At 45.0% G+C, this 26050-nt stretch overlaps 1 long non-coding RNA gene across 1 annotated transcript; it reads left to right on the top strand.

Moving 5' to 3' along the window:
• Positions 1-12317: 12317 nt before the first annotated feature.
• Positions 12318-15522, top strand: LOC115341881. Its single transcript, XR_003923556.1, has 3 exons — positions 12318-12423; positions 14242-14528; positions 15198-15522. It is a non-coding gene; the product is annotated as an uncharacterized LOC115341881 (long non-coding RNA).
• The last annotated feature ends 10528 nt before the right edge of the window (positions 15523-26050 follow it).

The following is a 26050-nucleotide window of genomic DNA, read 5'->3' as shown; positions in this document are numbered from 1 at the left end:
GTTGTCCCTAATGCAGTAGTAGGTAAGTTGCTCACCATCATAACTTCTCTTCAGGATAGATGAGCAATCTAGGTGTAAAAAAAGCCCAAACCCTCCCAGCTCTTACCTCAGAAGAAAGTTCATGGAAACTTAAGGAGTTTTCTACCTGAAAAATTGTCTAAAGCGCTTATCTCAGCATTCAGAAAGGTCCTACAGTCTTGCTAAGCATCATTTTTGGTCTACACTGAACAACTAGAGCTGGCATAGTAAAGGTACATGGCAAATAAGTAGAAATATGTATAAGGGTAGTAAAAAAGAAACTGCTTGATTCACTCTCTTGGAATTTATTCCCAACATTTATAGCAAACTGAATAATCAAGTGAGTAAAGCTGTACTTCAGACTCAGTATAAATTCAGCACTAATCTGATTATAGAAATAATTCTTTTGCAGGGGGAGGTAATATGTTGACTGAGATATAAAACCTGAATATAGTGGGAAACAGAAACATAGCACAAGAAAGCATATATCTGCGCTACACATTAATTACAGGGAAGCATGTAGCACAAAAGAAACCAGCTCCCCACTCTGAAAAAACAAACGTGCAAACTGAGCATGAAATAGGAGTAATCCTGTTTGTCTGAGAAGTATCACAGCAGGAACTCAAGAGAAAGTGATTGACATGGTTGTCTTCACTGAGCGATCACACAGCCAGGGATGCCTTGCAGCACCCCGTGCACGTCACCCCACTGCAGCAAGATTGCCCCTTGTGGCTTCTGCAATGATAAAGGAGAACTGTGCAAAACTCAGCAGTTCTTGTTTATAGGATTTAATCTCCTTTTGATTTGGCATTTTCGATGGATTTTTTTTTTCTGACTGCTGTTTTAAGAAACCTCAGACTTCACACAAAACTGCCTTCAGGGACATGGATTTGGGTCAGTCCTAGCTGGGGTGAAAACCCCACAGGGCAGCAGGCCGGTAAGGGGAGAGGCGACGCTCCGCTCAGCTGGGCAACTTCCATCCCAGTGTGAATAGTGCCCTTCGGCTTAGGGCACAAAGCCAGACACTGTTGGTGCCCTTCAGCTTAGGGCACGAAGCCAGACCCTGTTGGATACCTTTTCTGCACGTCCCACAATGTCCTCTGGGTGAGCTCTGGAAGACGCCATCCCTCCAACCAAACACATGTCCCTCCCAAAAAATTCTGACTCAGGATTTTTGGCCATCGCCTCTTAGTCTCTGAGCAGCTTTGGGTGGTGGCAGCACCCTCACAGTTTGAACCTGTCACTGGAACGGGCTGGGCAGGGAAAGAAAGAAACGGTGACAGCTTTGAAAACGCCATCGTGGGTGGACCACATCTTCTGATTTTGTGGGCAAAAGAAAGAGTCTGCCTGCTTCCCTTTATTCAACACTTCCTTCAATCTTATACTTACTGTGTTTTCTATCAATTTAAGCATATATATAAAGTACTCTGTTTGCCCTTAATCCCAGTTATGTTCAGTTACTCCAGTGCTGTGAATCAAAAAAGCCCTATTTGTAGGCTAGAAATTGCTACAGTGGTGTGGGGCTTTATAAGGAAACTCCAATCCAGGGTAGCTCGGCAGGGCATGGTGTAGCTCATCCACCTGACCCAAGTACCACCGTGTTACCTCAGCACGGAGCACAGCTCAGCTCCGATGTACACTTCAAAACAGTCCTCAGACACCTACTGAGAGAGCGTCACAGACCAAAGACTGGGAAATGTGAAAATCAAATCAGAAACAGGATAGATCAGATGGCAGGTCTGCCAGCTGACAAGGAGGCAGCGGAGCTGGTGGGAGCATACGAGCTTAAAACCTCAACCCAGTTAGACTTTGATAGACATGGAGCAATCTCCAGAGAAATTGAAATGGTTGGATGGATGGCAGCGTCGCTTTGAGACTCCCAGTCTCACTACTGATTTTTCTCAGCCCAGAAAAGAGGAGAAAGTAATACAATAGAATAGAGGAGACTGCATTCATTAAAGCATTTCTGTATCATCTGCTCTGCATTTTTCAGACCTCAAGGAAATGTCTGTCAGGGAAATCTAAGATTTTGGAAAGCATACCTCATATAATGGTGGAAAAGAGGCTGTAATTTCACAGTAAAGCAGGATCTGATGATCTTATATTAAATGTGATTTAACTTAAATTATCCCATTAAATGCTCTTCTTATTATTGTCCATTGTTGAGCAGCAGCAGATATCTGGGGCAGTGCTGGACGGTTCCCTGGGAAGAACTCAGTGATGCAGAAAATCTGTGTATTTTTTTAGTGTAATATGTTTTAATGACACATTTACAGTGGTCCTTGAGTACATGATCACAGCACATGAACCAGGTTTGTTTGCCTGCCTGCTTGCTTCCTTCCTTCCGTCTTGTCCCATACCTGCCTGGCAGGGATCACATCTGCCTCGGGAACTGACTCCAGTCACAGACCCTCTTCAGAAATGTGATCCACAGCTGTGGGGAATCCATATTACCAAAAATAATCATCCACAGCATGACTTTCCAAGGCATTTAGACCTTTGCTTACCTGTCAAGGAACCAAACTGTAGTTTATCCTAAATTCAAATGCTATCTAAAACTTTGAGAGGTCTCTACATTGAGTAAACCCCTATGGGTTTTAAAGACACCTAACAGACAGGAGTCATCCATTAAACATTCTTGCAAAATGCTTTCCTATACATCACTGAATATCCTAAAGGTTATTTAGATTGTGGTTAACTAATTTTCAGGTTTGTTGGTCTCCCCAGTACAAAAACAGTGTCTGTTCGTGACTAGGAACTATATAGGGATTTATTTTAAACACTCAGAGTTTTCTTATGCCTTTTATATTATGCAGAATATCTCTGTTGTGACTGGGATTAAACTACATCTGAACTGTGCAAGAAAATGCACTGCAAAAAAAATAATGAAAGTTTCACTGTAAAAAAGTTTAAAACCTATTCGGAGCCAGGTAGCATCTGCCCATGGCCCTGGTTTATCCTGCCTCATACCTGCTCACCCAAAGCGCAGACTAAAAGAGCAAACTGGGAAGCACCGACCTGCTGCAGCGGTGATGCTCCCCCTTTGCGGTGGCAGCTGAGCCACCGCCCTCCTTTGCACAAGCTCTGATGCACAGCAGGACTTGGTGAGTTTGCAGAGCACCTGCAGGAAGGATGCATATTAAATTTGTGGTTTATATCTGTTGCCATTAGTCCTGCTTTGGGCTGGCTCCCTGGGAAAATTCCTGGCCGAGGCTCTGCTCTTCATCCCACTGGGGCGTTCGGCCAGATGACGGGCGCTCTCTGGCAGCACACCTCGCCCTGGGCAGCTCCCTGATGTGGTCTCCAGGGCGAGCAGGAGAGGGCATAGGGCTGTGAAAGCCAGCCTGCCGTCAGTCAGTCAGCTCACAAGAGAAGGACGAGGGTATCTCCTCCACGATCTTCCAAAAGCAAGCACTAACCCAGAGTCAAAACAGACCTCACCTGCAAGGGATGTAGCTGTTTGGTCCTCAAAAATCAGATGCCACTGGAAGCCAAAGAGGGAAAGTGAGCTAAGTCCCACTGGTTTTCAGTGTCCTGCAGGGACCTGTCTCCCAAACTGAAGGCTTGCTGCACCTGACTTACTTACACAAGTGTTTCAAGCCCTCATCAAAGCCTGGTGGGCAGCTCCTCTCCCAAGCAGTTGTGCCCTCTCACCCATCAAACCAGCTCACAGGCTCTGGTGTGTGCAAGAGATGCAAGGGTTAGCTTGGTAGGATTATTTATATTTCTTTATAAACAGGTCAGAAAAGTAAAAAAACAACAGCTACAAAAAAATCCCATGACAGTAAGTGAGCTAAACAATTCATCACATTATGTTTTTATATTTATACAGCACTGCCTTAGTACCACAAAGAAGAAAGATAAAAAGCATTTCATATAATTCACATGTTAATAGCCCACATATTCCAGAAAGAAAAAAAAGGGGGGGATAACATTGCCAGAGCACAGACATGAAAGGTCAAGGCAGATCATGTTGCTGGCAATCACCGAACACAAAAGAAGCGCTGTAGAAATGTGTATTTAAAGAAGAATAAAACAACAATAAAGAATTTGAATGAAAACCAGGTGAGCATTTCATTCCCCTGAATGAGTGCTTTTCAAATGTGTTTGTCCTTAGATGAAAAGAGGAGAGAGAGCAAAGAAGAGGTGTCCCAGCAAAACCACAGCTGAGCTCAGAGCGCAGTGCTGGTTCCTGGGATGAACGCTGAAGTTTAGCAGGACAGGGGGCTGAATCCTGCCGCCTTTCTCACCTTTACCTGCAAATTTTGCTCACGTTCCTTTTTGGGTAAGTTACAGAAAGCATCAATGGAGAAAACTAGAAGGATGGAGACTTGCTGCTAAGTCACCAGGACAAACTCTGCCCATCTCATCTTTTGCAACCTGATCTTTTGCAAGGCTGTGTCCAAACCAGCATCATTGCTATTCATCTCACGGCTGCGCCTCAGAACTTTCACCTGCAAATGGGATTACAAATGCAATCATTAGTACAGATTCCCCAAGAAGCTTTCACAGTATTACAATTAGATTTCCCATTCTAGCAGCATCTAAATCAATATGATATGATTAGTTACTCTCGTGGATTACATGCTGCTGTACAAAACCTTCACACACAGAAATCTGGGTAATTTAATCAGGCAGTAATGGATTCTGGGAATGCTCCCACTGTCTAGAAACTTAAACTCATTCTGTCTCTATAATAATTTGCCATTATGCACCTGAAGCTAAATTGCCTGACATACCTGACAGTGGACAGCAGTGATTAAAACAGGTCACATCTCATCAGCCAAAGTGGCAACTCCTGCTGAATTCACTTCGAAAACTGAGTTTGAGGAAGAAAAAAAAAAATCACCTTTAGTTGTTTTTCCTGGGCTATAACTTAAGTTTTAAGCTGTCTCTTTAAATACGTCTATGTGTGTATTTGTGTGTATGTGAGAGAGAAAGACAGAGTGTAAGCGCTATCCATTTCTCATCATTTTAGTCAAGGCAAGAGGAATATATGAACTAATGCTCCTGGGGAAATGCAGCCGACCAAGGCAGAAATGAGCACATAATTTTATTCCTCTGAAGGTGCTCAGCACTGCTGAGCAAGATATTGCGAAGGAGAAACCTCTCTGGAAGGGTCTTGAAAGCAAGGAGTCCTCGGCTGCCATTGTCAGCGGCTCACAGAAGAGAGCTATGCCGCACGACAGAACCCGAACAGCTGATAGTTGCTTTTTGGGAAAGAATTTGCACCTCCTGTTTCCCCAGCTTGGGTAAACAGCTCGGCTCTGCACCTCCGTGCTGCAGCAGCTTTCTCCTGCAGTCATCCTGGGATTGCAAACAACCCTGAAAAACAAACTGCCGTGCTCGGTGCCGCAAGGGGCAGCTCACGGCAGCACGGGGAAAACACACAAACCCGCACACAAAAGAACATCTACGGCTTCATTTGAAAAATTAGGCCTGTATATTTTTAGTCAGACAATAGTCAGAAATGTGCTGCTGTTCATCATTTCTCCTACCAACGTGCAACAGCTTATGCCTAAAAAATACAAGACGTTATGTTACCGTTGAGGAAATTTCTCTTTCTTACAGCACTGTCCCATTGAAATAGTCCTGACCCATGGTGCCTGGGGACTCCTGCTGCAGAGGAGGATTTTTCCTATGGTAAACTGGTATTTCAAAGAGCCAGCTGGCAAGAAAGGAAAGAAAAATAGCCATCCATGGAAACTTTCCTAGGCAATAATTGCCAGTGAACTCTGCCCTCGTTATAAAACCCTACATAGCTTGCCATGAAAAAAGCCCCCTGATGCACATACGCTTTTCACCTCTATATTCTCTGTAATAGTCTTGGTGATATTACTGTCTTCAGATATGCTAAACAGTGGCAGTGTTAATCTTCATCCGTTTTGGGGTACGGCATGGTCTGTGTGCCGAGCCAGGCGCCGTGTGCTGCGGGGCTCCCCAGTGCCCGGAGAGACGGCCGGCGGCAGCGCCGGCAGCGTCTACCCTGCGGCACCGCCAAAAACCCCCGGCATGACCGGGCACGTTAGTCCTCCTGATGAGCATCCGTCCGCTAGACAAGCCTCTTCTTAAATCCCTCTTGGGGGCACTGAAGGAAATCCACGGGGGTCATTAACCAAAGGAATTGGTGCCGGTGGCGTCTGGGCAGGGGAGGGCGGGCGCTGCCAGGCGCCCGGTCATGGCCACCCGCCCGCCAGTCCTCCGCAGCCCGCGGCCCACCGCCAAAGGAAGGGGCTGACATTTAATGCAGGCCGGAGATTGGACCCCTGCATTACTATTAATAAACAATAAAGCTATTAAGGCATATTAAAGCTTGGTGATGAACTTGTCAAAATGGATGATCTATAAATCAATATAAACAGCAGTGACAGGCAGTAATTGAATTCCAGTGGTCCCTCAGCACATGCTAAATATGAAGGGACATGACACGCTGAAAATAAAATAGGAAAGCTGAAAAATTGATAGCATTAACATTCTCCTGGTAAAACGTGGCATCACTTTGGCCCTTAATGGGGGTCAAACTGTGAATACGTATTGATTTCTTCTTTTAAAACAAGAAAATAGCTACATAAATCTGAGACTTCCCAAATTAGAAATGGCTGCTCAAAAAGTTCACAGCTGCTCTGGATGTGGTCACCACAGAGCGGCAGATGCAGCCCTCCTCCAATGAGTTCATTAGCAAGGCTTGTTGCTTTACTTGGGTAGCAAGAAGGATGGGTTTTGTGCAATCCAGAAAGCCTCTGAAGTTGTTTCATCAGTTTTCATCTTCCATAAAGGACCAGCAAAAGCCCGTCGGGCAGGAGAAGTTAATGCTAGCACGCTGCCAGGCTCTGGGTGGCTACATGTCTTTCAAATTCAGATATAACAAGCCAGGCCTCAAATATCAGCAGAGGACGAGACAATCAGAATGGAAAGAAATTGGTGAAGTCACAGCAAGCCTTTTAATGGAGATTCAAATGACAGCAAATAAATCATGACAGCTTCTGTAGATGAAATCAAGGCCTCATTTTTTATTTTCTCTTAATGTGCTCTACTCGGTGAAGGATAATCCAGCCTTTCTTAGTTGATTTTTACAACAGAGCCCTATGCCACTGGAGTTCAGAAATTGCTGAAATGGAGGGTCTGGACACATTCCTGAGGACTATTTTGTCCGTGCCACCTCACTCACAGGCAGAGACCACCTGTAATCAAAATTCACAAGGGATATTTGCATTTCAAGGGACATTCTGTGCACAGAGAGGGAAAGCTAGAAACAAATATGTAAATGGTTGTTTGCATGTTGGGTGATGACCTGCTAATAAGATCCCAAAAGGTCAAGAGCGGCAGAACTGGGACAGGGGTTGGTTGCAGGTGCAGAATCAGTGCAATAGCCAAAGAACATCCAGCATGCCTGGCTTGGCCACCACCACCAGGCTAAAACTGCTGCTTAACATGGATAAGTTGCTGTTTAACAAGAGGTAAAACTTCATTGGGGCCACTCCACACCATTGTGCCCTCAATACAGCCCATGTTTGGAAGAGCAACAGGATGAGGGGGGCATTTTCTGGGAGTTACTCTGTTTTGACACAAAATTTAAAGTTAAAAGGGAAAAAACCTGTAAGGAACAGATCAAGGAGGCCAGCATTTTCCTTTTAAATATAATTTATGCTTTGAGATCAGCCAAGACTCATCTGACATATCTGATGTGCAGTTCTGCCTTCAGATTTGCTGAGCATGTACAGATGTAACATAAAAGGTTAAGGGAGCCCGTGACAGAAAACCTAAAACCTTTAGAGACGATCTGTAGAAATGTAAGACGTCCACCATCCATACCTTGCATGGGGACATCAGTCGATGAAGCAGGTCTCAAATGAAGCAGTTTTGCCTGTGGAGATGCAGAGGGCTGGGGGTGCCAGTATCTGGCATCCCTGCCAGCTCCCACACATCATTTCCCCCCATCCCATCCTAAACTTCTCCTTTATGAGCTGTGTGTTACCTACCTGTGCCTTTAAACTGGCAGGAGCTGGGAAGCATGATGTACAATAATAGTACTGGCTTTAATCAACAGGACAGCACTGACACATCGCCCACTGAAATAGATGAACTTGCCTTGACTTTTCCCTGCATTTGCATCATTCTTAATTTTTCTTGTGTGGAGTTTTTTTACTGTCATTTAAAAGGTGAGAATTTAGTCAACTGAATGCAGTGCTGATTAGCTCAGTATTATAATTGTGCTTCGTGGACACCTACTGCTTCTATGTCACAGCTCTCCAAATTCCCATTATACTATTAATCCAGGTTTTATGGTACTTCAGAACTGAAGTATTAAAAAACTATGATGTAAGTGGAAAAAATCACAGTGGCAATTTACCAAAGAGCTCGTATGGGGTATTATGAAAACAACAAAAAACAAAACAAGGGAGCCTGTTTGTGAAATCCAGAGTGAGTCTGCTGGCCTGAGAGAACAAGGGAAAAACAGATATAACAGGGCAATAGCTGCCTTTCCAACACCATCTACAGTGCGTCACCATGCTGGGTTCAGGCCTATGCACTTGTTCTTCAGTGCAGATGGAAGAAAATGGTGGCCCAAAGGTAAATGAACAGAAGGTACATGAAACCACTCAGCAATGATTTAACAAAATCCAGCCCTCTCCACTCAGATTTCCTTTCTCCAGCATCTGTGGTGAACAGAAGCAGCCTGTTGTGATCGTGTTAATACACCATCCAGATTTGCATTTGTTGTTTTCTCAGTCACCATGCTCAGAGAAGGGTTTTGTACCATAAGGGAAATCTTTACTCCCCAAAGACTTACACCCCCAGGGATGCTACAACATAAGCATCTCAGTCACTGCTGTATTTGGAGTACCGTTCTTGTGAGCATTTAGCCCAGAATGATCACACTAGACCTATTTTGCTGCAGCAAAACAGCACACAAACCTGCCCCACAGAGTCAGGGGGCAGAGAGATGCTTCACCGACCTTGGACTGCTGTGAGCAAGCTCCTGGTCTGGGTGCCCTTTGCAGGTCTCCATGCCTGGGGCCAGGAAAGGGAAACTGTAGAAAGAAAAATGGTTTAAGAGAAAGCGACCAACGTTCAGATGAAGTCTTACAAGGAAGCGTGATAAATCTGTCTCTGCTTCATCTGTACTTGGAACAAAACCAGGGAACAAGTTATTTTTTACGGGAATGCACCACCTCTTTTTGTTATGAAATAATCATCTCCTTGCAGTGGACTAGAAAGGGGTTTCCCTGGGGGATCGCTGGAGCGAGGAAGCCACTAGGAACCGTTCCAAAAGCTGTAGCTCCCTGGGCAAAGCAAGAGCTTTCCCTTTCTATCAGCCGTAACCCAAACTCTAAACCATTTCTAACCCTTACTCTACATCTACCCCTAATCCTAACCCTTCTCTAGCCCTATCCCTAGAGGAAAAGAAGGAAAGAATTTTTTTTTTTTCTAATGCAAGTCTGGGAGGACTTCTCAACCCATGTTTAGGGTCAGGGTTGAAAGAAAGAAATGCCAGTATTCCCATGGCAGTGAGGCTAGAATGGGGTTGCAAAAGGAAAGCAGAGGCTGCAGAGACGGTGGCTGTGAGAAGTATTTTGTCTGGGTAATGGTCAGAGGAAAACTGTCAATAGTTCAGCCCCAGCTAGATTTAGGGCTAGGGTTAAGAGAAGGATAAAGTTTAAAACTTCATTTGCAGTGTGGCTGGAAATGAGCAGCAGAAAGAAATCAAAGGATGCAGCAGCAAAATATTTCAAGTACATCTGTCCCACTAACCCTCACCAGCAAGTCGTGAGGTGGTGAGGAAGGAGTGACACACTGCTCAGCTGCACCTCTACACCCAGTGATGCCTTCTGCCAGAGCAAAACACCTCCCAAGCGCCAGGTACCCTTCCTGTAGCACTGGCCAACACACGAAGCACTGAGATTTGGAAACAAAGTAGTTTTCTTTCAATATTGTTTAAGGACTGATTATCCACCAACTGTATTTTCTGTAATTCCTGGCCAATAGCCAGCACCAGCTCTGTCTCCTGGGCCAAACACACTGTTGGCTTGAAAATATGAGACTCAAAAAACATGCTTTGCTCAAAGTGCCTAAATGGAGCCTGACAAAAGAAAAATAGATGCTACCCAGACAGAAACTGTGCTGAAGCACATTTCTGGTTGTCCCTAGCGTCGTTTTTCTTCACTTGTTTATTAAGAACAGCAATGTTTGGTGTCACCGGTCTCTGGAGGCTGTCAAACCAGAGCCTGCTAATTGCTCACCTAGGTAGGCCATGGTGCAGAGAAGTGGTGTAAGGCTGCTTTTGCCATCTGCATGGCTGCTCCTGCATATCAAAGACCTACTGACAAAAGCAAGATGTTTGATCCCTGCCAACAGAAAACAATTGCAATCTTTTGTTCCCTGGACATGAGGACAAATAACTGTTTACTGCGAATCGCAGACTCATTGTAAGAAATTAAATCCTTTTGGTGGTTATGAATGTAAATACACATCTATTCTCGAGATGAGACTCACAGATTCCAGGAATTGTTTCCTGCTTTACATTTTGGGTGAGTAGCCAACTCCGAGCTTGAAAAATGTACAGTTTGAAGAGCACCCTTCCCTTCCTCTCCATGATTGCTAGGCAAGGTAGGAGGAAAGCAAGCTGAGTCCAACTATGGCAAAACCCTTGGGAGGATGTGCGAAGACATCTTTTTGATTACATAATATCTCAGCAAGCCCTTTGCCATTAAAATATGATTAAAAGCAGTGGCCAGGAGGAGTTCACCTTTAGAAAATGACACTTACAAGAAATCACTTCCCAAACAGATAGTTGCCTGAGTCCCTGAGATGAAGAAGAGGTTTGATGGATGAGAAGGCAGTATTAAAATGTCTCCTCACATAAGAAAACAGAATGAGAGCAATCATCAAAATTTATCAGCCAGAGAGGAGCAGAGTGTTTTCGTGGCACTAAAGGGACCCAATACACTAAATCAAAACGAGAACACAGGCTCACAAAAGAAAGAGACAGATGTCTCTGCCATATAAATACCACATAAATGAACTTTCTGGAATGGGGATCTTATTTAAGCACACACCATAGTGACATCTGAGAAAGACATAACGAATCAAAGTGGAGCACAAAGTTGGTATCGACACTGGAACTGCAGCAATTCGTGAAGGGTAATGGCCCATCTGCCAACTGCACTTGGGAGTTAACGGCTTTCTTATTTTGTATCTACTTCTTTGCAAAGCCCCAACCCCTTGTAACACCTGAATCAACACCCATGAATTTGCACTTCACCCATTTTGAATACATTCAGCCCAAAATGTAGTCTAGGCTCATCAAAAGCCTGTCTTTTTAAGGGCAAACAGGAGCCTCCTCATGAAAACAGGAGTGATCTCTGGTTCAGGGTGAGCTGTGTCTCAGGAAGATATGGCTATATCCACAGCACGTCCCGATGCACAGCAACGATGCATCGCCATTGCAATCCCAGAAAATACGCTCAGAAAATAAGCAGTGCCCTGACACTGCCAGGCAGGGTGCCTGCTTGGACCGGCGTCACTGCTTCCCTGCCACAAGTGCAGGCAGCCGCGATGGGGCAGCCATCTGAAACACTCACTGCTCTCTTGAATTAAAATACATCGCAGTCCTCACACTGAACTCCTCGGGAAAGCGGTTTGAATATGGTTCTTTGTTAATACATGTATTATTCACTTTGATGCTATATATAAGCCTACACAGATGAGCTTCAAAGGTCGAACACTTAAGCATGCTGGGGGTAAATGTCCACACTATGTTTTAAGGTTCCCCATTTTCAAAGGTTAGTGTCTTTGGACATGGCTCTTCCTGAAAGGTTTTAACACCTCTCTTCTGATTATATGCCAAACAGAAAAGCACGACTGTAAACTTCCTTTTATGAAGATAAATTGAGTCTTAAATCAAATCAGGCTTGAGCCCAAACATGACTTTTGCATGGCTGCTGAGTATTCACCCATGTAAAGTGTAAAACATGACTCCAGTTTCTTACTAGAGGGATACAGACTATGTGGGGCTCCCCTGGATGTAGAGGGGCAGAAAGGAGTAATGCAAGGACTAAGGCTTTGCACCAGCTACCTGGATGAAATACATAGGGAAAGAATGGCTTAGTAGCACTTTATGTTAGAATAAGCTCTGAGAGCATGCAGGCATTTCCAGGAGAGGTCAAATACCTCTGCTTGGGAACGGGCGAGCTGGCACCCACCATGGCTATCTACATTAACCTTAACCCTGGCACCGATTAGCCTTCACGCCCCTCCCTGGAAGAGCAGTCTGCAAATAGCATCAAGCCTGACCTACTTCTGCCTGCTTAGCTGCAAATTTCAGTTATCATGATTGGAGCCTTTCCGCACTGGGTTTCTTCCAGCAGTGTCAGACTTTTCTTCCTCACTCTTCAGAGGCATCAAGTAAGCCCAAGGTCCCAAAATGTGTTCCTCTGAACTGGGGAGGAGAGGGAGGGATGGGCTGCAGTGCCGGAGGTCACCCAGCACACCGCAGCTCCTTGGTGCCTGGGCGTTCGCAGCGTCAAACAAGTGGTGCTGGCAGAAAGGAGTGACCTTTGCGAGGCATGACATACACATCTGGGTGAATGCAGCCTGCTTTTCACAGGCAGGGAATGGCTTTGTAAAGAGACATGGAAACCTGAACAACATGCTTGACAGCACATTTATTCAGTGAGAAGTATTATACAAATGCCAGGAGAGTTGAACTCATTTTAGTGCTTTGAGGGCTGAGAGGAGCCAGAGCGAACAGGTAAGGTCATCAGCTAACTCAAGAAAAAATCTTATTGCTGCAGCTCAAAAGCACTATGTTGTTTTTACTGCTGAGCTCTGCCTTCTGAGCAAGAATATTCAGGGACAGCTAGCCAAACACAAAAAGTTTTGTCACTCAGCAATTCCAAGGATACACATCACCTCTTTGACCCAGTCATTAGGAATTAGGCTGCAATTAATATGGTCATTTGGGGAGTTAGGATAAGATAATGAATTAATTGGTTTTAGAAGTTTGTATTTCATCTCTGTGACTTGACCATTTATCATTTCTTAACGGATTTTTTTTTTTATCCCTCTACAGTCATACAAATTGAACATCAAATTTAAATGGAGCAGTAACATTGTCCCCCAGCCAGAAGTAAGCAAAAATATTCCAGCTGCTTATCTCCATGATGTAGAAATAGCTGCATCATGTTAATATTAGGAGTTTTCCTATTAATAAATAACACAGAAGAGAAAAAAGATTTGTCCTAAGTGAAATGCCGTAACAGAAAAATTCCAGCAAGGTCCAGTTCCTCAGCCCTTTATTGTCATGATTCCACTAATGCAAGTGGGAATACAAGCGCAGACCCTTAACAGGATACATTTTTATGCTGTGCCATGTACAATGCTATATACAATGCTCCATCCTTGCCAGGAGCATGAGGTCCAGTTTAAATATTTCCCCACAGCTAAACTGGTGCCAGGAAAACCAAAGAAGACTGTAAACATGTGAAGTCGGGGTGTTCTTTCAATATATTGATCCTAGTATCAATATATACAGATCCTAGTATTTATCCTAAATCTTTTCGGTTTTGTACCATAACATGTTTATTAAATCAACACATAGAAACTCTTGTTAGGCAGATGGCAGAGTCTGGTCTTAGTTTGGTGAAGTAGTTGAAAAGCAAGGATTATTCATTCTTGAAAATTATAGGGGATTTCTTTACAGATTTTGAGATTTCTTTTCGTTGCAGCAAAATTCACTAGTGCCTGTTTTTTATACAATTCCAGTCAAGAAGTTTAAGAGATGATGAAGAAGACAGAATGTGGAATTTGTTACTGCTGGGGAATCTTGGGAAAGCTTTTGCTGAGGCCACTTCCGCAAAGCCAGCAAATTCATGGTGGCCACAGATTTGACAGACAAACTACATCTGGGTAACAAAAGTATATATTTACGCACTGTTTGCACACAAATCCTTGATTGCATCCTTGAAAATCAGTGGAGCACTTCAACTACTACAGCTTTGTATAAAAGGGCTGAATAATTTTATGGCCAGCAATAACAGTATTTTTACTTTTGCAAATAAAGGAAACGTGCGCCAAGCAGAAAGGTGATTGCCATAGGCATTAAAAAGAAACGAGCAGGCGCACATATGTGCAGCATTGTGTGCTCGACCAGGTTCATAATGCTCAGATGGATATATCATCAAATTTTCTGCTAATACTTAATTTCACTTTCATTTCCTTCAGGTGAGATCCACTCTGCTGTATCCCAGAAGATGGTGAAGGCACTGCCACCCTGAGCAGTTAGACCCCAGCACTGGGTGGGGAAGGTTGCAAGCCATTTAAGGCCATTTAAGACACAGATTGTTTGATTTAGACACTTCTCCATCTCCCCTTGGCTTCTATAGGCAACTCCAGAGGGAGATGCAGGACACCTAACACTACCCCTTCTACCAAGGATGTAGGGAACCAATGTGAGATCTGACTTCCACCTAACCCCTCCAGTCCTCTTCTCAGCAGGACACAAAGCACAGGTGATGGTCCTATTTGGTGTATTAGCCTTGTTCCCTGGGAAGTGCAAGGTTCTGGCTTCTTGGCTCTATCATATTGGCAAGGATTGAATCGTTATTCAGTAATATGTCCTAAATAGCAAATACCTATTATAGAGACTTAGTTTGTCCAGGCATATTGGAGAGTCATTTAATGAGGCATTAGGACACTGTCCTGGTTTCGGCTGGAATAGAGTTAATTGTCTTCCTAGTAGCTGGTATAGTGCTATGTTTTGGGTTTGGTATGAGAAGAATGTCGATAACACACTGATGTTTTCAGTTGTTGCTAAGTAATGTTTAGTCTAAAGTCAAGGATTTTTCAGCTTCTGATGCCCAGCCAGCGAGAAGGCTGGAAGGGGACAAGAAGTTGGGAGGGGACACAGCCAGGGCAGCTGACCCAAACTGGCCAACGGGGTATTCCATACCATGTGACGTCACACCTAGTATATAAACTGGGGGGAGTGGGTACTAACTGGGAGTTGATCAGTGGGTGGTGAGCAATTGCATTGTGCATCACTTGTATATTCCAATCCTTTTTTTTTACTATTATTATTGTCATTTTATTATTGTTATCTTTATCATTATTAGTTTCTTCTTTTCTTTTCTATTAAACTGTTCTTATCTCAACCCACAAGTTTTACCTTTTTTTCCCAGTTCTCTCCCCCATCCCACCACAGGGAGAAGTGAGTGAGCAGCTGCGTGGTGCTTAGTTGCTGGATGGGGTTAAACCACGACAGACACATTAAAAACTCTTAAATATATCAGCCAGGAATGTCTCAGGTGGAGCTGATTCTGCCTTGGCAAGGAAGAAGGACTGGGTAATGCCTCAGATGTCAGCCTGGCCTCTGCCTCTATTTCTGAGTGTGGGATTCAGCTCACAGATCATGTCAGGTGAGTAACTGAGTCCCGATTCCACGCCCTGGACATCAGTGGAGCTGTCTAACCCTGTATTTCACTTTCCTAACTCCCCTTGGTTGCCAGCCACTGATCTTCTCTAAAGATGTGTTTGAAGGAGCAGCAATGTATAGTGAGCTGCTGCAAAGTGACCTAGAAGACATCACACTTGGCACACTCTGCAGAGGTGCTAATTTTTCAGTGATGCTCACACAAGCAACAGGGCCCACCTGGGCCTCAGGGATGCTGAAGGATCATCCTCCCCCAGCAGGAATACCCAGGAGTATAGCACAGGACAGAAACACACCTGAGACATTTCTCTCTGACAGTATTAACTCTGATAATGATGTCTCCAGTCCAGAGAGGATATATATCTCTTTCTCAGACTGAAATAAAAAGTTAGCATTTTGAGAGCTTTGCATACGTTACGGGAATTAGATATACTACGCCACAAACACTGTTATGCTGCACAGGGCCTCTGCAGTGCTTTGGATGTATGTGTTCTATAAATCAGATGCTCCAGAAAGCAAAAGAGGGTGATGTCTCCATTAATACCACACAGCATGGGAGGCACGGTTCATTGCGTGACGGCAGTGTGGCTGTACAGCTGAGAGCTCCTTGTGGGAGCAAGAGCTTGCACAGCACCTACTGCAATGGGACCTCAAGGACATAGCCGTGCCACCAGACATTCAGCAGCAGCTTCTTAAGTGGCTTTTGCCATTTTGAACGATGTCCCTCCCCAAACAGACTATGTCCTTTTTTCCCTGTGTTCCAGCTGCAGCCAGCATGCTCCAGTGAAGCCAATGGAAACATATATAATTGCTTTCTCTGCTCTCCTGCACCTGGAGCTCTACCAGGACAGGGGAGCAGATCCACGCACTCCCTTCACCTGTCCAGGGAATGCCAGTCCAGAGGATAGTAACTGAACCTTATCAAGGGTTATACAGGAGCTGAACTTTAAACTGGAATTTCTTCCCTGGCTTGCTCCAACACCCATAGAAGGTCACAGCAGAGCAGCTGGTGACTCCTTTGGCACGGGGCTAGGTCTCTACAGCGCAGATCATCTATTTCTTTTCCTAAGAGGACAGCACGAGGCCACTGGTTTAAGTGACTTAGTTGCTCGCATGCAGAAAGAATTAATTTGCAGTGGCTGTAAAGCAGCAGGACAGCCAGGTGCAATCATGAATCTCGGCAGCTCTTCATATTTATATTAGGCCCTTTGCAGCTGCTCTAGAGGCGCCTCACTAACTCTGAACTTCCCCTGAATATCAAGTGACTATGGCTACATGCAATGCACTGTCCCTCCTCTCAAGAACACACACATAGCAGAAAAAGATAAAATAATCAAAGGAAGTAGTTGGAAAGTTTTCCCTTTTAGAGAAAAAGAGGGGTAAGTGATTCTTCTCCCACAAGAGCAGTGTGAGAGGATGGAATAGCCTAGATCAGGTCTCTTCTGCAGTCAGGTCAGGGCTGTCACGTATCAAGGACCAGGACAGCCCGGTTTGTAATGCCCCAGGAGTTGGGAAGCTTGTTTTTAATCCAAGGTTAGAAATAGAGAGCTATGTATTTACATCTGTGTACACATACAGTGTATGCAAATGAGACACACCAACAGAAAAACTTGTACATGGATCTGGGCATGCTCCTTCACTGAGCAAGAGCGTGGTGATGGGACACCAGCTGCCTGAATTTCTCAGTTTGGATCCAGCCTGTCCCTGTAACTTTGTCACTTGCTGGACTGCTAACACAAGTAAGGCTGCCTGGCTTAGGTGATTCATGACCCACTCCCCAAATGGCTGGCCAAATTTTGTGCCAAAACTTATGTGATTGGGGTTATGGACCACACTTGGGCACCTTCACCTATGCTTGTGTCCCAGTACCTTCTAGGTACATATGGGCTACAGGTGGCTTTAATGCATCCTTGCATCTGTTGATCCCTGTTTTGCTTCATCCTTGTGCCATGTGGTAACACACATGGGTGTGAAGGAGTCAGCCAGGCACTTAGGCACTTTGCCCACATGAAGCTGGGGACTGGGTGGATGAGTTAACCTTTCCCTTCCTTGAAATCCGTCCTAACAAGTGGTTAAAAAGTTTGCACCGTAACGTTTTAGCAGGATGTATCATTTTCCTTAAAAGTTTCACAAGGAGCTGTGGCAGAAAGGAGGCATTTCTTAAAATTGGACAGGTGTGGGGCTCTGATTTGGTATCTGAGACACCCAGGCTCAAGCCTCTGCTTGGCAGCATCAGCAGTGAAAACTATGTGCAGAGCAGGGTGCTCAGCATGGACGTCTTCCAGGAGGGAGGACTCCGCTGCCCAGCACACACCAGCACCATGCTACTGTCACTAACACACCCCACGTTTTGGTGTGCAACAGAACTAAAAAAAACCTTAATAAGATGGTAAAAAGGGTATAATGGCCTCTGGTTAAGTGTGCCCTGACAGTGAACTCTGTGCCCTTCCTCAGGTTGCAGGATGGGCTCAGGAGGCCTGGTGGGGACCCTGGTCCTATCAGACCAGGCTCCAGACCAAAGGAGGACTACAGCCATCTCACCCATCCTAGACCATTCAGGTGCTCCAGCTGCACTTCAAAACATGTCTGTAGTGGTCTGGAGAAGAAGCCACAGGTTGTAAGCTGTTAGCAGAGAGGGATGGATGCCTGGACACAGGGCTAAGGAGCATGAACCAGCTTGAAGTGGATCCATATGTATAAGTTCATCTAAGATTCAGAAAAGCTAAAGAAAACTTCAGTGTCACAGAGTCAGGGAGAGCAGCAGCCAACATGATTGAAAAGCAAGCAAGCAATAAATAGAGGAGCTACCTATTCTGTGCTCTGGAGACATACTGCCAGCCTGGCTGGCCTTGAGCAGGAGCCTGCAGCGATGCCGGGTGCAAGCTGTATCACTCTCACTCCTTGTCTCTCTGTATTCTCACTTTCAGTACTTAACTAGATGCTCTATATCGACATGACGGTGCATTTCCTCACCCACATACACTTCTTGGGTGTGCTTTATATCAAAAAGCTTATACTCCCGTGAAGGAGTATAAGAAAGTCATGTTACATGTTTGTCTCTCCAACATCCTCCCCTGTTGCTATAATGATATTCAAATATGACCCGGAACTGGAGGTCCGCTTTTAATTTGAGTGAGAGACAGAAGTTCATTATCCCATAGCCTCAAGGGACCTGTGTTCTCCAAGACTATCCTACCCACATGAGCGGTGTACCCAGCCCTGCTCTCCTCCTTCTTCTAAACCTCCATCTATTTTATCCGGTGGTTTAGGGCAGCTCTGAAATTTTCTGAATAAATTTACTCAATAAAGGGCAAAATAAACCTCAGCAGAGATCTGGAATTTCACTAAATAGGTGCAAAGAAGAAAGAAAAGGAAGTATGAGTGTTTTGATGCTTGGCCTCAAATTGTTGCTGCAGCTCAAATCCCCTGCTTAACTAACTTGTGTCATCTGTACTTTTCAGCTCCACCTGTGCAATCATTTGCAGAAACATTATTAGCTGTTTGATTTTTTTCCCCAGTTTGCTTCCATAGCAACATCCATCAGGGAGAGAACAGCAGGAGCATATGGGAAAGTTACAAAGCACATTTTCTACACGAAAAGGAGGCCAAAGCATTTAACAGACAGCACTTAGGTTTCCCTTAGTAACTGAAAATCTAAAATACCTCTCTTGTTTCAGTATGTCCTAGTATTAATTAGACTGCTTAACGATGTACCAGTGCAGGCTGGAGGTAACACTTGGGTTGTCTTTAATTAATCAGGGTACTGGAACATTTCTTTGAGATTTAAGCTTATTGCCAAAACACAATCTTGTTACATCTTTGTATGCGCATGTTTTACAAGCAAGGCTTGGAGTTGTTAGACAGCCTTTGACATGCTAAATATTGTGCAAGAATTTTTGCATAAAGTTCCAAAGAGAAATGCAAGAGCTGAAAATTATCTGTTTGAATAGTTTGAATCCGTCACCAAGGAATAACTAGAAACTGTCAGGTCAATTTTAGAATAAGTATATAAAAAAATAAAAGCGTATCTCCTGCTTAGTCATTTCTCTCCTTGCCAGTAGCAACCTATATACCATGCACACTGATATTTTATTAATGAAAACTGTACCGGTGTTCCTCTTTAGTTTAAAATACAGCCCTTGAAGCTCAATATGAAAATGTGGTTTTGAGGAAAAGGAAACAACACCTGCCTACTCCCCAGTCTATGAGGGAAAGGTGGAAAACAATTTGCAGCTTATCAATGTTGGAGAAAGCTAACAGGTGAAATAAAATAGAACAGACAGCCATCTCTCTACCTCTCTCTGAAACTCTAAGAGTTGTTAGGCCTTTTTAGTAAATCAAACACTCCACTTGTCTCTTGGCTAGATCCATGTTTCTGCCACTGCGTGCTTGAAATGGAGATGTTGATGTTTTGGGGGATGTTGTATACTGTGTAAGCATAAACCTGACAGGGAGACTGATGAGACTGCAGTATAGGATGTTGGTGGAGATCAAATTACTGGTGCCTGGACAAACACCCTGGAAGATGTTGCACAGAGCAGAGATGCATCCCTCTGGCAGGCTGTCATTTGTCCCCAGTGTGTCTGCTAGCTCGGAAGCATGGCCAATGCTGGATGTAGGATGAGACACACCATAATACTCCTGGAGCCACTGAGAAACTGAGAAACATTGTGAAATGTAGCTACAGTTTCACCTTTTTTCTTTTCATCTTTTCCTATCAAATCATTGCTTTCCTTCTTCCCATATCCAAATCATTCCCTGCTTCACACATGCCACTTCATCCTCCCCCACTTTTGTCTCCCTATCTCTTGTCTTTCCTCAGTGGCTCCTTCTCCACCTGGTTCATTTGTTCACTGCTGTCCATATCTGCCATCCTTCAGAATCAGAATCAGCTCTGCCCCATCCAATCCTCCTGCCAATCACAGAATCATAAAATCATAGAATGGTTTGGGTTGGAAGGGACCTTTAAAGATCATCTAGTTCCAACCCCTCTGCCATGGGCAGGGACACCTTCCACTACACCAGGTTGCTCAAAGCCCCATCCAACCTGACCTTGAACACTTCCAGGGATGGGGCATCCACAACTTCTCTGGGCAACCTGTTCCAGTGTCTCACCACCCTCACAGTAATGAATTTTTTCCTAATATCTAGTCTAAATCTATACTCTTTTAGTTTAAAACCATTACCCCTTGTCCTATCACTACACTCCCTCTTAAAGAGTCGCTCCCTGTCTTTCCTGTAGGCCCCCTTTAAGCACTGGAAGGCCTCTATAAGGTCTCCCTGGAGCCTTCTCTTCTCTGGGCTAAAAAACCTCAACTTTCTCAGCCTGTCTTCAGAGGAGAGGTGTTCCAAGCCTGTGACCATCTTTGTGGCCCTCCTCTGGACCTGCTCAAGCAGGTCCATGTCCTTCTTATTTGGGGGCCCCAGATCTGAACGCAGTACTGCAGGTGGGGTATCACCAGAGCAGAGGGGCAGAATCACCTCCCTTGACCTCCTGGCCACGCTTCTCTTGATGCAGCCCAGGATGCGATTGGCTTTCTGGGCTGCGAGTGCACATTGCTGCCTCATCTTCAGGTTTTCGTCCACTAATACCCCTAAGTCCTTCTCTGCAGGGCTGCTCTCAATCCACTCACTCATCGCCCAGCCTGTATTTGTGCTTGGGATTGCCCCGACCCATGTGCAAGACCTTGCACTTGGCCTTGTTGAACTTCATGAGGTTTGCACAGGCCCACCTCTCAAGCCTAACAAGATCCCTCTGGATGATATCCCTTCCCTCCAGCGTGTTGACCACACCACACAGCTTGGTGTCGTGGGCAAACTTGCTGAGGGTGCGCTCAGTCACACTGTCCATGTCGCCAACAAAGATGTTAAACAGTGCCGGTCTCAATGCAACTGCCCTTTCTGCAACCAGATTAACAATTGTCTCTACCCCCTCCACCTGAAACATTTCTGCCCCTTCCCAGCTCCGTATGTCCTCACCTCCTCCTACACCTCCTCTTCCCTTGCAGTTGGTCCCCATCTGAGCCCTGACTTGTCTCCACGACCCCAGTGGCATCTTCTCACCTCCTGCAGCCCTTTCGCCACCCAGACAGATCTCCCTCTGTCCCACCACCTGGTAAGGGTAGAGGAGGAAGAAGAGCAGGAGTTGTCTCCCACTACAGCAGAGGAGAGTAAAATCTGCTCACAGATTTCTAACATATCTGGAAGCCTACTGCCACCGGTCGCATGCTCAAGGTCACTTTGCCAAATCTGAGCCAGAGCCCTGAGCGCTGCCCTGCCACCTCCATCAGCTCTGCAACCAGAGCAGGCTGCTGCAACAGGACCCTTAAAATCTCACTAAAAATCAAAATTTGCCAAGAAGCTCAAACTCTGGCCTTGGACTTAGGGGAATATTGATTTCTTGAAGTCTCTGGCCAAACTGAATGAACAGATTCAGAGCTACTTGGGTACATATAGTTCTGACTGCTAGCCACTGGTGGACGTTGCTCTTTATTTGTGCTAAAATTTTGCTCTTTCAAACAGGCAAACATGACTTTGTCCTCTTTCTGCTCTCATGTCCCAGGTCGCAAGGGTTTGCTGTACTGCAACAAACTCTGCCATTACATAGCCATGTAAAAATAACCTACTTCCCAATCCACAACCCCAAGTAAAACAGTGAAGAACATAAACAGGTAATTGCACTGGCTGTAATTCAGCCAGATATAAATAATTGGCATTTTTGGGGGTGCCAGTGTTTCTTTAAAAAATAAATCAACACCCACCTCCCACCCCGATTTTGAAGGAAGAACTAATATCCTGACATTTGATCAGTTGCTTGGGTTTAAAGTAGGAACCTTTGAGTGACCATGTATGCAAAGAGCAGTCCTGCCTGATGAGTGAAAAGTTAAGGCTGCCTGGAGGACTAACCCTTCTTTAACACCTGGTCCTTACAGCAGATCTCTCAAATCCAGTTTCTATTAAGGATGGCATAGGCAGAATCTATCCACCTAGAAGTTATCAAACACAAAATAAACAGGAAAGCAGTATTTCTCTCCCTTTATTTAAAAAGCACCTGCTGCATCAACTAAGTTATAGCACAGATAGAACATGAAAAATAAGAGTTGGCAGAGACTAAATTGGAGAAACAATATTTCAGTTGGTCCTCCTACAGGAGTGACTCTTGTCAGACTAACCATGAGGACAGACAGAGCCAGGCTCTCCACCTTCCTTGGCCTTCAGAGGCAGCTCTGCTGGTAAATCCTGGCCAATGAGTGCTGTTGGCCAAGCCTTAGCAAAAACAAAGCCAGCAAAGCACCAAGCAGCTAATAGCAGGGAGGCTGAGACAGCCAAGGCTGGGTAAAGTGGCATTAAGCAGGATTCCTCTGTGTGTCTGAAGGTGCCATGTGGAAGAGAGAAAACAAATTGGGTTTGTTCCAAATAAGGCCCTGAACTTTCGCTGCTCCAGAGGGGTTGTAGCCAGCATCTTCTAGTTCCTACATCTGCTAGTGGGTATTTTTTATTTCTTAATGTGAGCAATATGTCATTTTCATATATATATATATACACACACATACTGTAAATGCCATTTACATATATATCATGTAATTACAGATAAGCTCTGGAGGGCAAATGAACCCCATCTTTTGTTTACTACAGAGCCATAGAAATAGAAGAACCAATAGGACTTCATTATTAGCAAATTAGAATAATGACATTATTACACTCCTATTATTACACTGCCATCATTATTAAGACTTTTAACTCCTGAAGTGTGCTGAATGCTCTACAGAAAACCACAGGTCTACATTCAGACTGTCAACTCTAAGGATAGGATTCAGCTCCAGACTAAATCAAGGTGCCACCATTTAAGCTGCATGTTTAAGCTCATATTACACTCAAGGGGAGCCTAGTCAATAGAGTCAGTGGAGCACAAGGAGTGATTCAGCTCACTCTAGCAAAGTCACCTCGAGAGTGATTCAGTTGCCCAAACATAAACATCAAGTACCATTTGAGATGCTGTAGGCACCTTGCTGGCATCCCAGCAGTGATCTCACAGGCTTGCTGCCATTATCTGCCTGCCAAAGCAAGTGTCCCAAGTATCTTGGGACATCTAGAATAACACAAGCAGCTATGTTTGGGCACCCTCAATAGCTGGGAGGACAATTTGCTCTCAGGGCTCAACTGACTGTATTCAGTTCCCTAAACGGAGGCTTCTAGTGATATTTGAGGTGCTCAAGAATCTGCTTCCTCAAATAGAGTGGCCACACCAGAAGGGCATGGTCACCCTGTGTTGTATCTGCTAGCCTTGTGAAGTTGTCTCAGATGCATGCAGAGCATCTCAGATTGCCCTCTCTCAACACAGGCACATAAATCTCGCTTTCCACTGCTTGTCCTGGGGGTGGTACTCCCTAACCCCTAGCTGTGGATAGGTATCTCAGATTGCTCCCTAAGCTTAGAGTACTGGAGTCAGATGCTCCAGGGTATCCATCCTGCAGAGCCTGCAGAAGACCCTGTCCTCCTGAACGAGCTTATGCAGGAAAAATGACTCCAACCTGGTGTCAAAGACAGATATTTCAGCTGCTGAAGTGTCACACTAAAGGTAAAATGCTTTAGTGTCCAACCCTCCTGCTCAAGCAGGCCACCTAGAGCCAGTTGCCCAAGGTCCACGTTAATATGAGATCAATGTAAGATTGTAACTGATAGGCCTGAGATTTGTCAGCATGAACACAAGTAAATGATACTGGATAAGTGGATTCTTTCAGGGATCGTTAGCAACCTGAGGGAGATGAGTCCCAGAAGGCAAAGGAAGGACTGGGAGGAACAAGGGTGCAGTTAGGGGACAAGACTCAACTTCTTCATTGAGTCTAGAGAATGGGGTATAAGAATGTGGGGTCAAGAAGCAGGGGAGACAAGTTTCAGCTTTATGGAGATGGAAGATCAGATCATTGCTTACACTTCAGGAGGAAAGAGGCACGGAGGCCAGAAGATTAAGGCTGAGGGAGAATCTGCGGGATGCGTGAGTCCTCAGCAGCAGCTGAGCCAGGGGTCAGGTAAGCAGGGCTGGGGGCTTCTGCAGGCTAATCACCAGGGGCAGGGGTGAGGTCAGGGTTTACCCTCTGGATTTAAAGGACACCAGTACTGGTAAGAAGAGTATGTGGTGTGCATTTTTTTGCCGATAAAAAAAGAGAAAAGATTGTGAAAAAGAAGTACTTGCTTTATTCCTGCAAATAAGCCCCAAAACCTCAAATGTGCAGTTTGTAATTCAACTCACCCTCCGTAACCATTCTAAATCCACTCTGAGACCCACTATTTTTAATATTTTAAATAACTCTGCAAGGATTAGATAAGGATTTAGTGCTCTTATCCTCCTATGGATAACAACGTGAAGCTCTTTCACCTGTTCGTTGCTGCATTCACTTCCTTTCCTTTCTGTGTATGTGACAGAGATGCTTTCTATTCCTCTGCTCTGAAAATTAGCCTCCCCAAACACTGACATGCTTAACAACTGTTGTTCCTCAATTTGCACAAAAATGGAGTATTATTCCGTAATGCCGCATAATTTGCCAACTCTTACACCTCCGCAGTCCTGAAATCTTTTTCTCTGCATCAGGAGGCATTTGCATACCTCAAGTATCCAGCCTCCTTATGAAACCAAATGCAAACTATGCCTGTTTGTTTCTTAATGTATCAGCAGTCTGAAATTTCTGTTATCTGAGCTGGTTGCAAACAGCCCTTTCAACCACGGACTTGTCAAAGTGCCTTGGATGGTGGCTCTGCCAGAAGTATCATCCCCCTTCATCCCTGCTGGGAAAAGCCAGTGAGAAATTTTGGAATTTGCCCTGGGGGAAATGCCCCGTGAACACCATGTGTTAAGTCATCAGAGCAGCGTGGCCATGCAAGCGTGAGACACCTGCCACCGTGGTGTCACCACAGCCGCAGGTGCTCAGCTCCCAGGAGAGGTCCGCCGGCACAGCACCGCAACCAGAGGCCATGCCCTCCGTCCCCAGCACCCGCAACCCACAGTGGTGGCTGCTGCTTTGTGCACGGTGCTGCTGGTAAGAGAGAGGACTGATCTGAGTTTGAGGAGAGCAGCTCCTCCTAGCCTTTGATTGAGGAGTGGGGCTGTGCATAAATCCCCACCCATCTGGCACTTAGAGGTGTGGGCCCCATTCTTGGCCACATCCAAGTTGCCTGCACCTTATCTCTTGCTCGTTCATGGGGCACTGCAGGACATGCGGAGGTGATGCCCTCCCCTGCATAGTAAAGCTGGATGCAAAGTCACCTCGTGTGATAATCATGTCTCACTGTGCCACCTCCAGACTGAGGTGCCTCCCTGTGCCAGGCAGCAGAGCTGAGCACTGCCTGTCCCACACGTGGGAGATATTGTGGATGTGACAAGGGGTAAAAAAGTCTCACGCAGTTCAACCCACTTCATTTTTCAGTCTTTGTGAAGTGTCAGAATTGGATTTCCAGATACACTACTCTGCTGTGGATCTGACTGAGAGATTTAATGCTTCAAGAACATATTTTCTTTCTTGTTCAGATGCAGATGAAAACTCACAAGAACAACTATTCCCATGGGATTTTTTGCCCAGAAGTAGTAGAAATCTCAAGCAAACAATC

The sequence above is a fragment of the Aquila chrysaetos genome, chromosome 5 (assembly GCF_900496995.4).
Source record: "Aquila chrysaetos chrysaetos chromosome 5, bAquChr1.4, whole genome shotgun sequence".
Lineage (NCBI taxonomy): Eukaryota > Metazoa > Chordata > Aves > Accipitriformes > Accipitridae > Aquila > Aquila chrysaetos.
The sequence above is the reverse complement of the archived record's forward strand: the minus strand, read 5'-3'. Positions and strand labels throughout refer to the sequence as shown.